Below are 15,934 nucleotides of genomic sequence, written 5' to 3'. Positions count from 1 at the left end.
TCTTCTTAAGTTTGATGGACAAATACATATAATACATTTAATAAGTTAATCTAAAAGAAAAAGTTTGTTATTCACGTATAATTAACAAAATTTAAAAATCATAGGATAATTGCATAAATACAAAATTAATTAAATTCTTTATAAATTACGATAGCCTTGATCGATAAAAAGGTATATAAAACTCATCGTTTCCTTCTCACTTTTTTTTTTTTTTTTAAGAAAAATAGTCAACTAAAAAAGTACAGTTATCAAATTATCTGTTCACAAGATTTATTCAGATACCGATATCGATAGCAGAAAGTTTTTTATCATCTAATACTTTATCCACGATATCATCCCCCCTTACATTTCCTCGCCACCAGGGATGAAGGATCTTCAATTACTACGGCCCGATCAATCCTCCACTCCGTTTCGAATAAAATTCCACCTCTTCCCTTTTATTACAATTTTTCCCCTAATCCGACCTGATTCCTCCTCCTCCTCCTCTTCCAGCAGTGGAAATACTGCGGATAGCAAAACTGCAACGAAACACGAACAACGGGACGAATGAATTCCTCACGGATAAACGGATTTCGTCTCGCTTCGATTCAGAAGGAGGGGAGGGGAGGGGATAAGTGAAATTCCCAAGAGCAACGTTCGACATAGTGAAATTTCTTAAATGGCGAGAAAGTCGAATAGTTTTCCGCGTCTTTGAATTTAATCCGCTTCGATTCGTTTTATTTTCGTAAAAGTAGCTCCTCCCTCCGTCGAGAATCGAGAAATCGCGAAGGGTGGTTAACTCCTCCTCTTCTCTCCTTCTCTTTGCGCGCGAAACTGGATCTCTTTATTCTGTCGGGAGTGCGTGGTGGATTCCGGTTTGTGTCTCCGTTTAAAATTTCAAAATCGTGTCCGCCAGGAACGAGGCATTCCCTTCCTCCTCCTTCTCCACGAGGATTTTCACCGTGTACCTTTCGTGGAGGAGGCACGTCGAGAGGACCGATCGAGTATTATCTTTTGAGGATCGAAGGGAAGGTGACGAGTGTTGGGGAAGATTGGGTTTGTTCGTTTGGGGCCTGTTCGGTGGACACTTGAGAATCGGTTTTCCCGTAACAGGCCTTTGCCCCAGACATCGTTATGATGAAAGAGGATTTCATGGAAGGATTGGAAATTAACGAAATTTTGGATTAACAATTTGGGGAATCGAAAATGGGATATTGACAAATTGGTTTTTAAAGTTAATTTCATTTTCAAATGGAAAATAAAAGTGTGGATTATTTTAATGGAATTTTATTGGAGTATTGTTTTTTTTCTTTTTTGTTGAAATATTCGACGTATTAATTGTTTTGACGTGTTTTGTGAATGAAATAAATTCGTCGATGAAAAAAGAAAGGATTATTTATATCCATTTTTTAAATAGATATTAAATTGTCCGAACGAATGACGTATTTTAATTGTCGGAATGGATATGGCATCTTTTTAAAAGCTAATTTAAATTGAATCACAATTATTCGTATAATTTTTTGATCAAAGCTTTGCAATTTTATTGGGATTCTGTAATTATTAGAAACTTGTCGTAAGAACGATACAGAAGAAGAGTGATTATATTTCCAAAATATACATGTTTTCTTTAAATTCTCCTATTTTTCTCTCAATTCAATACAATGTTGAAACATTAGAAATTCGATTAATCAACAAATTGTGTAATCAACAAAATCTTTCCGTTTCATCCCCTTGTATCTCGGTCCAATTAAATTGAACCGGTAAATCAAACGATCCGAATTTAGCCGGATCTTGGTTCCAACTTAACAGCGCAAACTTCGTTGAACCAAATGGCTCGTTGAACTCTCAGTGGCTAAGGAAAAGTTGTCTGTCTTGCTGGCTCTTCAACCATGCTTCAAGAGGAAGGGTTGAAGGAGGAAAGAAAAAGGAAAAGGGACGATGACTCGATTGGAAACGACAGATAAGATATCTAGTGATGGGATCAAATTCAAGTGTGTACTTGTACATTTATAAAAAAAATTCGTTTCATAGAATCCAAATATTATTGTCAAGTATATAATTCCTTATTCTGATGCTGAGAATCTCGACATTTCCATTGGAATTATTCACAGAGATTCAGATTCAAGCCTACTAGAATTATCTTCAATTCTACTCGAAAGTAGAAATCTTTTCCATCTCTTCGTTCATAGATATTTAAAAGTATCATTCAATTATTTCGAACCGTTTCCTCTTTTCTCTTTTCCTCGAAAAAGATTCGAGTTCAATTTCTTGTTCAATCAATTCTCGCTCGATCCCGGCTCGATCCCATCGCTATCCACATAGATAAGATATAACACGTATTCCAGTCGCGCTGAATCGAAAATTCACAGTCGAGGCGACTGTGTAGAACGCGACAAAGCGGTCCTACGATATCCCATAATTTGTAATTCAGCGGTAAGTCGTCGAAAATCCATCCACAGGTTTGCCGGCCAACGAGGCTATCGATTCCGATATCTTAGGTGGTTTGTTCGGGATCGACACGGAAATTTCGTAATAATCGGTGGAGGAGGCGACAAAGTCGATGCTTTATTGCCTTTATAAAACGAAAATTTCGATAAACGACTCTTGCCACGACGGTTTTTGCACGAAGACAGTCCTTAAAAGGTTTTTTTTCACCGGTGCGATTTGGAGGATCGTTTCGTTACAGTCCAGTTTCCGTACTCGAGATTTTTATACAGTGATACGTAATCCTGATGTCTACGCTTTGAGATAGATGATGGTTCAAAGAAGAGGGAAAATCTTTTTATGAACATTAAGAAGAATTCTGCCTGTCCGTTTCTCAAGGAGAGAAGATTTTATTAATCTTTATTCTTTGAATTATCGATTGATGACATGAACAATTAATTCAAATCAATATTTTGTATTGGAGTGACTTATGAAATGTAATATGGAGTTTGGTAAGTCCAGAGTTAGATAAGGTGATTATGGATACTTAAACGTTATTACTCGTAGAACTAGGAAAGGAGAGAAACAAGATTTTATGGGAAAAATCAATGATACAAATTTATGAAAGATCGGCAAAAATAAATGTTTTAATTTGACTCGAAACGATGCAACAAAAAAAAAAAAAAAAAGAAATGAAACGAAAAAATTAATTAAGAGCGAGAATAAAGCGAGATACATTTATTTGTATATTCTTTTACGACTGTTGATCCGTGTTCCAGCTTTTGTCGAAGCTTTTATTTGAAAAGCGTATAAAACGCGCTGTGAAAAAGTATATAAAATATTGATAAATGTGCAACTGGAATTTTATATCGAAACAATAGAAGATATTCATCGCAGCTTGATAAATATCCACCATGCCCATCCACGCGATTTATTTATACGCAAATGATACGTTTCACACGATGCTTTAAGAATTTATCATTTATTAAAATTTCATCCATCCGGTGTAAATTAATAAAAGCGCGAATATCTTATCTCTTATGTTGTGTACATTTAAACATATACGATTTCATTATTTCAAGTTAAGCACAGTTAAGAATTTCGACAAATGACATAATCTGTATCATGCATTTTGACAGTGACAGAAATTCGATATTCACGAATAACCAATGGGAACGAATTATACACGCCTCGCGTGTCCTATAATCTAAATTATACGTGTATGTATATATCTACGTACGTATGTATGTATGTATGTCCCTTCCTTCCATAAATATTTTCATTCAATATTTTCCTTCGATCGAAGATATATTTCGTTCCTTCCAATTCTCACGAATAAATACAATATATTTTATATATTGATATAAATAAACCGCGCATACCATGCGTCAATTCCATTAAACTTACCCTCCCTCAAACCTTTTCAAACATCATTTCGAGATCGAAATTTTCTTGATTGGGAGAGGATTAGAGAATAAATTTTATCTCGTGTATTCGATTTACAACGAAAAAAAAAAAAAAAAAAGAAAAAGGAAGCAAACATTCACTTCACATTAATTTAATTAAAATTTCACCTACTAGATTTCCTCCCTTAATGGATGGTAAAAGGTTAGGGCTCGCGAATAAGAAGTACCATCGTAACCAACCGCTGATACTCTGCTAGTGGAGAATGTATTTTTGTGGACCGCTTGTTTTCACCGACCTCCCCGGAATTACGTCCGCGTGCACAACATCGAGGGAAGGGGGAGGGAGAGACCGTCGGAGAAAAAGCTGGAAAAGAACACTCTAGTCATGCAGCAGAAAAAGGTCGCGGTACTTCAACGAGGATGGGGTTGAGGGACGAGAAAAAAAAAAAAAAAAAGAAAAAAGAAAGCAAGGCAAGAAATTAATTAAATAAAAACACGAGACGACATTTCAACCGTTTAACGAATTGCCGCATAATTGTTCCGTGGGAAGGCATAAGAGGCGTTTGAAGAATTCATTAAAGAGTCGACCTCTTCTCCATTCAGGTATTATATACGTGCCTCCTCCTAATAAACTAGAGAAAATTTCTAGAAATCTCTGTAATCGCGAGGTTATTTACGAAGTTAACGCGAGATTCGTCGAAGAGAAGAGTGAGGGAGAAAGGAAAGTTTGAGATAAACTACTAATCCGAACGAAACTACGTGCTCTTTTCGTCTACGTGTACTTTGGATTCCTTGGACGAATCATCCTGAAAATTCTGGATCTGTGGGGATAGTACTTTTTCTGGAGTATTTCTGGGGGGATAAATAGAAAGAACGCGAGAATTGGAATCGAAATGCCAAGTGTTTTCTTATATTTGGGAAGGAGAAAATGTTCAAATTTGATCTTGATCCACTATCGAAGGGAGCAAAACTCGATGTAATATAATAAAGATTTCTTCTTCCTTTCCACGCAATAGAAAAAAGAATAAATAAATAAACCACATCCTTGAACGGATTACACACCCGTTACTTCGAGTTTGTCATCGCGAATAAATCGTTGAATAAATTCGCGAATTCCGCGGCTGAGTAATAAAATTCACCGGCACAGCCTTTAAAACGCGAATAAATAGCGGGTCGAAGCCAGGTCGAGTTTGTTAATCCCTCGCCGCGCCTCGGATGCTCCCGTTTTTTCCCTCCCCCTTTTTTTTTTTTCCCAAAGTATCGGCTCGCTCGCGTGATCGTATAAAATCGGTGGAATTCCAACGGCCAACGGTGGGATAGCTTCCCTGCAGGTCTTTGCGCGAGGAATTAAACCTCGTATATCACGGTCATAAATAAATAAATAAATAAATAAACGCATATTTCCCTCTCTCTTTCTCTCCTTTTCGATCTTCCCTTCTTCGAGAGGTATTCGTTGGCTCATGAAATGGCAGGTGTGGAGGAGAAGGAGGCGGGAACAAGGCTCGACACCCCCGTGGAATCGGCGAATATCAATCCAGTGACCCGGAAATGTAATATCCGCTGCATATCTCATGCACGTCGCCAGGATGTTCGCATATAGTTACGATAATGGATCGTAAACATTTTGGCGGGGAGAGAGAGAGAGAGAGATCAAAATTGGTGGAGATGATTCTCTCAGGGTTAGTAGATGGCTACTAGTGTTGATCAGGCGTGTCTTTTATTAAAATTCGAGATTGAAAGCTAGGAAGAAGAAAGAATTGTATCAACAAGTATTTTATTCGTTGTGGATTTTTAATCATTCACTAATTTTCAATTCTTTTCCAATATTTTTTACATTAATTCGATGCTCTGATGATTTTTGGAATTATTATAATCTATTTAATTATGTAATTTTTTTAAATACTTTGGTCTGCAATTCCTCTGGTTGATGAGTTCTTTTCAATAATTTAATATGTTTTAAACAAATTATCTTTGTTTTATCATTACTTGCCCCAGAGATTCGATCATACCTGTCAAAAACTGTCCCCAATGTGGGCGAAATCTCGACTCCATCGTTTTTTATCGGCCGCGTTTATTGTTCACGGTGGAATAGAATGACGAGATCCGCAAACAATTGGACGATGCGTGACCAGAAGCTGTAAAATCTCCTTCGCGTCTTTTATTCGTCGGGTCATCGTTCTACTCGTTCGAGCGTATCTATATTCTCGTGAATGGGTTATGGTTATCAGGTTAGATCTCTTTTTGCACGTAACAATTGTTTAAATTGTACAAAGATATACGAGGTGAAATAATTAGTATATTTATTTCTTGAATATTTTTAGTTTTTTCTTTTTTATTTTGCTCGAGCATCGATTTGCTTTATTTTTACGTATTTTTCATTTTGTCATTTTGAAATAGTTTAAAATATTATAATTGGTTCCATTATAAATTGTATTAAAAAAAGAAATACAAAAATACAAAGGTCTTGTTGAAAAGTAGCGAATAATAAAGTTATTGAACGTGGGATATTTTGATAAAAAAAATTATTTCTTGCAGTTCATTCTATTTCGATTCGATATTTCAGAGATTGCGAAGAAAATTACATTTAAACAAATGTACGTAAATTTATTATCAAGTTAATCCTTTGACTATTTCTCGAGAAAAATTCCAAGAGTATCCGTTAATAGCGACCTCACCTGCTTCGAGCAATTCGACCACCACTTCGTCCACGAAGGTATCTCAAAGTCGACTAGGCGAGAGGTTAACCCAAATACTTACTCGTGAAGTAATGCTAACTTAGTTCCAGAGAAACGTCGGTGGAGGGTAATAAAAAAAGAAAAGAAAGAAAGAAAGAAAGAAAAGAGAGGAGACCTGTATCCTGTTCTATGCCTATTCCAAGCTGCAGATTTATGTAGTCACTATTGAGCGGTCAGAGGCGTGTCACCGTTCTGATTCACAGACGTGTAATTTCAATGTTTCTTTATGAAGTCATTTCTTAGATCTGGACGCCCGATTTCAACCGAGAATATCGGACGACAAGTCGAAAAATTCTACAACTTCCGTACAATATCGACTCGAAATTTCAAGCAACGAATATTTAAATGATCTCTTAGAGGGATCTTGAAAAGAATTCTTGATATTGAAACACGATAGCGATAATATCTAAACTCATCATTTATAAGAAATCTAGGAATTAATAATCTCGCAAGTTCTATTTGCTACGAGTGAGTAATTGAAACGGAAGATAATCTGTCGAGAATTAAAATTTGCATAATTAATTGAACGAAAGTTTCAGCAGCGGCTGCTGTTAAAAACAGAGTTCTGAAAACTGTCAACAGGAGGGCAAGTGGGCTTCCCTCGCGGAACACGCGTATCCCACAACTTTCTAATTTATTACCGCCGTTTAATTTATCGCGATTCGGATAAACTGTTATGAATCCAGATGAAACACGAAAACGATTTCGAATAATTCGATTTACTAATTATGCAAATAAAATAGCACGCGTGATTGTTAATTCGTTTCAACTTTATACTGCCATTCTAAGCCTCTTTTTTAAGCTCAATTTCATTTTTTTTTTTTACTGGGGTAGCTTGGTATCGTCGAGAATATTTTTATAGCATATTTTCGTATTCACACTTTGATCGACAGACGATTGATCGCAACGTGAAAATCGTATCCTCGCTTTTATGGATGACTTTTCTTCAATCATTGAAGAAATTGTTATTAGATTTTATTTTTTTCGTACAAGGAAAAAATGTTTAATTAAGAGCCAGAGGATGTTAAAGAAATATATACATATTGGTTTGAAAATTATTCAAATGAAAAGTTCTTGTAAATGGATTTTTTTTTCAGAAAATTCTTTTTTCATTTAAGATATTAAGCTACATTTAAGAGAGAAGATTATCGTTGAATTCTACGATTCTAAGAAACGTTAATCAAATGCTACGAATAACACGTCTTATTGACACATTGACGAGATCTCCAAGGAATAAAATTTGTCACTCAATTTCGTCCAACTTCCCTTCTAACCTAAACTAACGATGGAACAAGGTGGAAACAGGATGATAGAGCTCTCGCTCTCTCGTAAGGTATCGTAAAATTGATCGGGGCAATTATCTCCGGCGTTTAATGGAAATTTTATGTTAATATTAGTGTACGAGTTAACGAGTTAATCCAGTGTTAACGACAAGTGTACAGCCGTATTATTCGTTTCATTCATTCATCTTACGTTCCCTTTATGACGAGTCGCTTCCACGAATCAGAAACGGCGGAATTGATGGAGGTTGGATGACGGATGACCCGACATCAAGCCCTGCCTAGATCTCGATTGCGAAACTGGAGAACTATTTAAGGTCGAAAGAGGTATGAAATGGAGTGCGGAGATAATGTTTCCCGATAAGAAACCCGTGACGAACTGCACAACATTTATATCCTTCGCTGCCTTCCACGTAAAAGAAACCTCATATTTAACGCTTAATTGCAGGCCCCTGCTCGCTAAATAAGTAAGTAGCACAGCCGCGAATAAAGCCGACACGGGCTGTCCTGTACGCCTATTTTCTCGGATATTTTACATCGTTTGTTTCGACGAATTATTATTTCCACGAAAGAGGAGCAATTTTTAAAAATCGATCGTCCTTTTTAACCGGGTCACTACGATGACACACACAATACTATGACACTTTTTGATTCTTCTCGTTATGGAATTTTAACACTTTACAATCGAAAATAAGTTTCGATTAATCTTAGATTGCTTTTAATTACAGCTGCCTTTCTATTTAATTTATTATCCTTCGATAAACCGAGAATAGAAGAATCGGTTTTAATCGGATTTTAACACGTTATATATAAAGAGAATAATTTACTTTTGATAGAAATTGAGATAATTTTATCTTTTTCAATTGTTGCCAATTGCCAATATCGGAATATCACCCTTTAACTGCCATCTTCGATATGAAATTATCCTATTTTCGTTCTTTTTTTTTCTTTTTTTTCTTACCGTTTCATCGTATTTGAACTGTAATTCCACTTTGTGCCCGTCACGCTCGTTCTTCTTCGCCCTTTGACCTCCCACCGGCCGGAAGTTAAACTCGACTCCCCGATTTCGTGCAACCTTCCTTTCAACTTGAGGGGAGGGGGGAGTGAAACTTCGTTGGATTTCCTAAAATCCATTTGGACACGCGTTTCCACTCGAAACAAAGCTATCGCTTGTTCGAACCGTTTCGAATCGTTCCCTTTCGTTCCCTGTCTGAAACGCTTGTCACTTGCACCAGATGCACCAGACTCGATCCATTTACATCTAGCGTTACGGAGAGAGATTCATTTACCTCTCTCGTTACCTATTCGTTTCTAATTCGACCAGACGTTGAATCGATTAAACAACAATTACAATTTTTCTCCCTCTTTCTTTTATCCTTCCCCTTCCCCTTTCGTTGCGTTGCGTTTGGAAATTACTCGATGCGCAATCTGAGAGGTGAAGAAGAAGAAGAAGAAGAAGAAGAAGAAGAAGAAAATAAAAAAACAAACAAATGGATCCGAGCCGGACAAAGGGATGCGGAGTTCCTTTTCAAACTTCGTATTCCCTGACAAATTGACTTTAAGAACTATTGTTTTATAAATTAGCCTCGAATGCTCTCTTTTCTCTCGAATTTATTGGATTTACATTAACCGAGAAAAGTTCCAAATTGATTCCATTGTTATTTGCCTTCGGGCAGATTTGCAGAAATAAACTCGTGAAAAATAGCAGGGGAACAAACTTAAGTTTTTTGCCTCTTGTGCAGCTGTAAAATATGGATTTGTATATAATATATAAATTGTTATATATTATTTTTTTTTTGGATAGTTTAAAATACAATTAGAAAATGAGAAAAGGACATCAATTTATAATTTTATTATATTACGTTATGATTCTTGTTAAATTTGAACAATTATCTGCAAAACTGAAAAGAAAGAATCTTTAAACAAAAAAAATTGTCATTTAAAATCCTATTGAAGCACTAATACTCATCTTGATAAATAAAAATTTCCTTTCTGCATATCTCGCATCTCTTTCCTTTCCCTAGCAAAGAGAATAGATTATAAATAATTGTTTTTTTTTCTCCCCACCATCTCTCGCGTATTCTCGAATCCCTTGCTCCTCCAACGACCTCGTTCTCGATCAGAAGTTTTCCTTCGATTCTGCGGACCACGGTTATAATTTCGCGCAGTGCGACGTTCTGCGACATTGATACATCGACTCTTCCCTAAAATAACCTAACGTGACCTGTCTCGTTTCAAAAATTAAAAAAAAAAACTCTCAACGAATGCTCAAAAAAATTCGTTATATCATAATTAAAAAGAAAAAATCACAGTTGAGAACACGACTGAAGAGAAGACGAGATAATTCACGAGAGGGTACGAGAGGAAAAAGGGGAGAAGGAAAAGAGAGTTATCGAGGAGGCGCAATGGGGGTGAAACTTTTATACGCGGGATACGCGTGATTTCCTTCAAGGTACATATTTGCGTATCCCGCAATCAATGCGGCTGTTTGCACGCCAACAGTTCCCCCGCTGTTTTACCGCTCGGGCACAATTATCCCGAATATATGCGCCCGCCGAGTGCATCCTGCCGTGCATCTCGCCCTGCCCCCTGTCATATAACGAGGAAACCGCGGCGTCGTCCATCCCGTAACCCGTGACAGGTCGAAATGAAAAACTGTCCGGCCACCAATAAACGTCACCGCTAATTCGCGTAATCAGCCACCGAATCAACGGCCTAGATTCTGGCCAGGCAACATTTTTTTCCTCTCCTTCCAGCGAGATTTTGAAAATTACATTTAAACGGGAGTGAAAAGAGAGAGGAATCGAAGGGAGATGTTTGGGAGAAAATTTTTGGGGGTGGTTTCTGTCTCTTTGTTTAATTAAAATAGGGGAGGATTGATCAGGTGGACGAGAATGAAGTTTGAAATCGTTCCTTGCTTTTTAATATCGCGCTCCACGAGAAGGTTTCTTTCTCGTTTGATGGATTTTGGTATTGCCTTGGGCGAGGCGAGTTTTAATCACCAGGGTTTCGTTAATGGGGACGGTTGTACCCGCGGCCGTTCTCCAATTGCGTGGGAATTGGTAGCAGTCGATGGAAATTGTTCTGTTCCCAGCTTTTCTGATTCGAGATATTTTACCGGAACCGGTTATAATATTTGACCGGATGGGATTAGATTAGAAATAGGTGGGGATTCGAAGATTTTTATTCGTTCTTTGTTTCTTTAAGTTTTTTATAGCATCTGGAAATGGTCGGTGGAAAAATCAATGTGGGTTTCTTGAAAGATTTTATAAAATAGTAAAGTATTTTTTCACGTGATAAATTAATTTTATTATTTAAAAATTGATTCTTCTCGACTGATCAATTTTTTATAGTACTATTTTATGAATTATTTTTATATAATATATCTATATTTGTTTATCAATCTCTTTCAATGAATGAAATAATCTGTACATTTATTTTCTTTCTTCCTCTCTTTTACATATTTCCTTCTATCCATAAATTTCAAAAGTAGAGAAAGGAAATTAGTTTTTTAACAGATCTTGGAGTCAGTTTGCCCCGAGAAGAAGGGATACGAAGGTTTGAAGGAAGCTCTGTATTCTTGCCAAACTTTTGTCTGGTATTAAAAGGAACAAATCCCTTACATCTTTCAATCAGAAAAAAAGATCTTTCTACATTTTTCCTCTCCTCTCAGATTAATAAAATAATTACTTATATATAAATTCAAAATGTGAACAATTGAAACTATCTCATTAGAAAGATATTAATCTCGATATTAATATACGCTCATCTCCTTCTCGAAAATTTCTTCGATCGTTTCCGCAACCCTCTTCAATCCATATCAACCACTTCACAATTATCAACGCGAATAATTAATCCGCCATCGAACACACTTCGCTTCAAATTCGCGTATTTATTCGATTCAGTTGCTCGCGTTACAGCCCCGGGAATTTCAACGAGTAGGATTAATGTTCCTAGAAGTTTTCTATACGAGCCTCATTAAAAATCCTTTTGGCGTGTGGCGCGTAAGTGATCGCCAAGTGTGCATTACGGATACGGGAGATAGCATCTCTATAATTGCGCCAAAGCAATAAAGATACGACTAATCTGGCCGGGGTGATCTTCCTGCCGAGGCGTTAATGAATTTTCGCCGATTTACGCCGGCGGGATGGAATTTTTAACCGATTCCAGATATTCGTCGCTTTACGATTATTGAAAGATTAAGAGGAAAGGTTGAAATCGTGGTAGTTGAAAACTCTCTTCTCAAGGTGGTGAAAAATCACTCGTGGATAATGGGGGGGAATGAACTTAACAGGCGGCTTCGAAATGAAAATTTCTCCCCTGTTAGGAGAATCGACCGAGAAATATTTTAATATTATCTGGAAAATATGCGAGTGCGAAAGCTCGGGGGCTTGTTGTTTGGCAAATGTGATGGTATTAAATCGCCATAATACACGAATACGTCGCACGTAACGTTCCATTATAAAATCCATTATAAAATTCCATTATAAACTTGATATTGAATATACGCGTGCAACGTGGACATTTTTATGGGGAGTCGAGACGTAACGATAAAAACATTTTTAGATTTTTCTTTTTTTTTTTTCACTTGCTGAAAGTGTATCGAAAAGTGAATTGAAAATTATTCTATGTTTCCCTTGAGACAGGTGATATTATTATTTGGAGAAATTAATTATAATCGTAATGAGATTTCAATCGGTTTAACAATTTTAATTATTCCAATTATTTCCTTCTATCTTTGTAAAAGATCCCCCGTGAAAATGATAAAGCTTCTCGATTTCTATAAACAACGACAGTATAATAAATCAAGAGATACACAAAAATGTAAGTAATGAAATTAAGATTTACTTGTTCTGAAGATTTTAAACTCGTTGATGTAAAAATTGGTATAAAAATGAGGGATATCTTTCGAAGAGGTATATAAAACTCTGGAGTGTTGCGAATAGCTCGTTGAATTTTCTACACGCTTCAAAGCAGGCATGCATTGTGAAGAAGCTGCATGCATCTTTAATCTTCGGTTCAAAAGCTTAACTCTTTACGTCGTTACGAAGTTTAGATTTTTTTTTCTTCATATTTTATAATTTATTTACTCGCGCCTGCTGAATGATAAACAAGGATTATCTCCCTGGTTATAAATTATTTTTTTTAATAATTATTTTTTTCTTCGAACAATCTCTTCTTCGACGATATGAAACATTAAATTGCAAACTCTATTCAGAGTACGATACTTGCAATGAATCTTCTCCTTTTTTCCTCGATATAAAATAAATAATCACAGGAAGTTATCGTAAATAATCTTTCTCCATCGCGATCTGTTAAAACAACCATCCCTCCCCACTTTATCAACGAGCACGCGAAAAGCCAAGCTTGATGCACTTCTCCGATTCATCAAAAGCCATCGAGCCGCTTGCCAATTTGACATGGTTCGCTTAGAGTTCAAGAGGATAGCGGGGAATGGTATTGGCTGTCTCGTGATTGTTCCAGGAAGCTCTCAAGGCTCCTCAAATTCTCTATTGGCCGTCGTCGATCGAGAAGAAATCACGGCCGGATGAACGCACGATACGTCGACCATGTATGTCGGATTATTACTTGCCATCTACGCGTGACACGAGCCGTGAATCGTCGAAATTTCCATACAACGGAGAGGGGAACGTTCGCTCGCTTCGTTTATTTTCGAGACTTTCCTCCAAAAATATAAACACACACTCTCTCTCGTCGAGCACGAGATTTATGACGCCGTTTAAATAATACAATATCAAGCGGAAATCAAGTTTAATTTCTATCGGCCGAAAACTGGCAAATATTTCGCTTCTGGTTATAATGATAATAATAATAATAATTCATCATCACGTGAAATGATTCAAATGATGGAAAATTCGCCCCGATAAACAATTCGATCCGGCCGATTTAACTTTTAAGCTTAATTTTAATTTTGAAAAATTGGCTTCTATACATTGGCTTCTTTTCGATAAAAAATCGATCACAATATCGTGTCGTAATGGGTATATGTAAATTTTAATTGCCTATGTTTATATGCAATTATTATTTCATACTTTACTTATACGTAATCAGTATGAGGCACACAAATGCCAAGCTAATATAAATAATATGTATATTAGGTTACAGGGATTAATTTTCAGAATGCTTCCTTTTTTTTTTTTTAATAACGTTTGAAGAAATATCATTTAAAATAATTTCTAATATTACAGGATACTTTAGGAATGACGGAAGAATATCTATAGAAAAGGAAAAAAAGATCAAATTTTGACTCTCGCCTCAAACAATTTCGCGTTGATACTTGGATGCTAATAAAAATTTTTCAGCTCAAGTAAAATTGACATTCGGCCAGGGTGAATCGGCCAATTGGATCACAGCGTGTTCCATTCAACGTCGCTCAATTTGCCTCAATTTGACTCGTTTCTTCGGGATTATCTTTTATTTTCGCGACCCACGATGAAAACGGGTTATTATTTATGGAATAACTTCCACGTTTGATATCCACGAAATCGCTTTGTACGGGAGGCTAAATTATCGTCAACTTTCCGTCCATCCCGCTTAGTTAAACATTGCTTTCATTCCACGTATGCAAATATCATAGTATGCCGCAAAAATGTCGTGCCAACTGTGTGTCAGGTTTGTGCGCTTTAAAACTTTCATTCGAAATAAAACGCATCGATGCGCCGTTTCGAAACTTCTTTCCACATTGTCCACGGCGTTATATCCATTCGTTTTCCAATTTTTTCGTTTCGATAAATTACAGTTTTGATATGCGCGATATTTTCCGTGACAATTTGATATTCGAGCGTAAAAAAAAAAAAAAAAAAAAAAAGGAAAGAAATGATCAATTGCAGCTATTTTTTTTTTTTTTTTTTATAAAAAAGCGTCGAAAAATATATTCGTCGCTTTCGAAATTTTATAATTGAAATTGGCATTAACGGAGTGTGTATCAAACTGCGTAGAAACGGTTTATAAATTTTAATATCATGTATGTGTATATATATATATATACATAAAAATAAATATGTATGTTGATTGATTTATTGTAACATTTATCACAACTTTTGAATTATAGAATTGTTTTGAAAATTATAAATAAATTTTACGTGTATATATATGTACATATATATCTATTTTAAATATACACGAGAAATGAGACGTGTCTGACTATTAACGCGACTAACTACTTATAAGCGTGATGTCCGAATATTAACGCGAACAACCACTATTCCGTGGATGTATTTACATACAATACATTTGCTGAAAATTATTCCGTAGAAAAATCTACATAATGCACATGACACGCAAAAGGATAGAAAAATATCCAAAGGATAATACTCTCCTCGGTTAAAATATTCTATTTACCATTTAAAAACACAAATTAAAATTTTTATCATTTTCGTTGCAAGTATTTTTCAAGTTGACAAAAATAAAATAACCTTAACTCTGAATTCTAACTAAAAAAAACATAGAATTTTTCAACGTCGCTTAAAAATTTTCCAAGTTAATTTCAAAAATTAAAGAAAAAACATCAAATATAGATTGTATTATCTAAAATGCTTATTTAAAAATCAAAATAATCCGCCTGGCTATTTAGACACACATACACACACAGTTGGTGCAAAAGATGGATACGAAAGATAACCAGGATCACGTCACGTTCAGTCATGGCGTAAGTCCAGAACGGAAACATAGCAGCAACGTGATGGACAGCGTTAGAAGAGCGTATCCCTCTTTGACGTTGAGTTTTCCCCGTTTCTATCGTAGTTACCGCGCAGTTGACTTAATGGAGTGCTTCGCCCTCATTAGCGAGCGTAACGACAAGTGTTCCGGTTCCGCGGCAGACATTTTCAGCGCGAGAGCTTTAGACTTTTCTTATTTTCTTTTTTTTCTTTTCTTTCTTTCTTTCTTTCTTTTTTTTTTTTTTTTTTTTTTTTTTTGCTTGGCAACTTTCGTCGCCGCGTATCGGCTCACGAGCCTCTTTCTCCTCCCCCTCTCTTCTCTCGCGTCACTTCGAGCAGAACTCGTTTCTTTCTCGTTATTTATTTACTTATTTATTTTGTTTATTTATTTCTCTCTCTCTCTCTCCAATGTTTGTTTTAATACGCGTACG

The 15,934-nt window shown here is 36.1% G+C and overlaps 1 protein-coding gene across 9 annotated transcripts in view; it reads left to right on the top strand.

The window, feature by feature from the left end:
* Positions 1-15,934, top strand: part of LOC412893 (hemicentin-2) — a 395,106-nt gene that overhangs the window by 62,947 nt on the left and 316,225 nt on the right. The window lies entirely within an intron of this gene.

This window comes from Apis mellifera, linkage group LG11 (assembly GCF_003254395.2).
Source record: "Apis mellifera strain DH4 linkage group LG11, Amel_HAv3.1, whole genome shotgun sequence".
NCBI lineage: Eukaryota > Metazoa > Arthropoda > Insecta > Hymenoptera > Apidae > Apis > Apis mellifera.
Note: the sequence above shows the minus strand (reverse complement) of the source record. Positions and strands in the feature narration are given on the sequence as shown.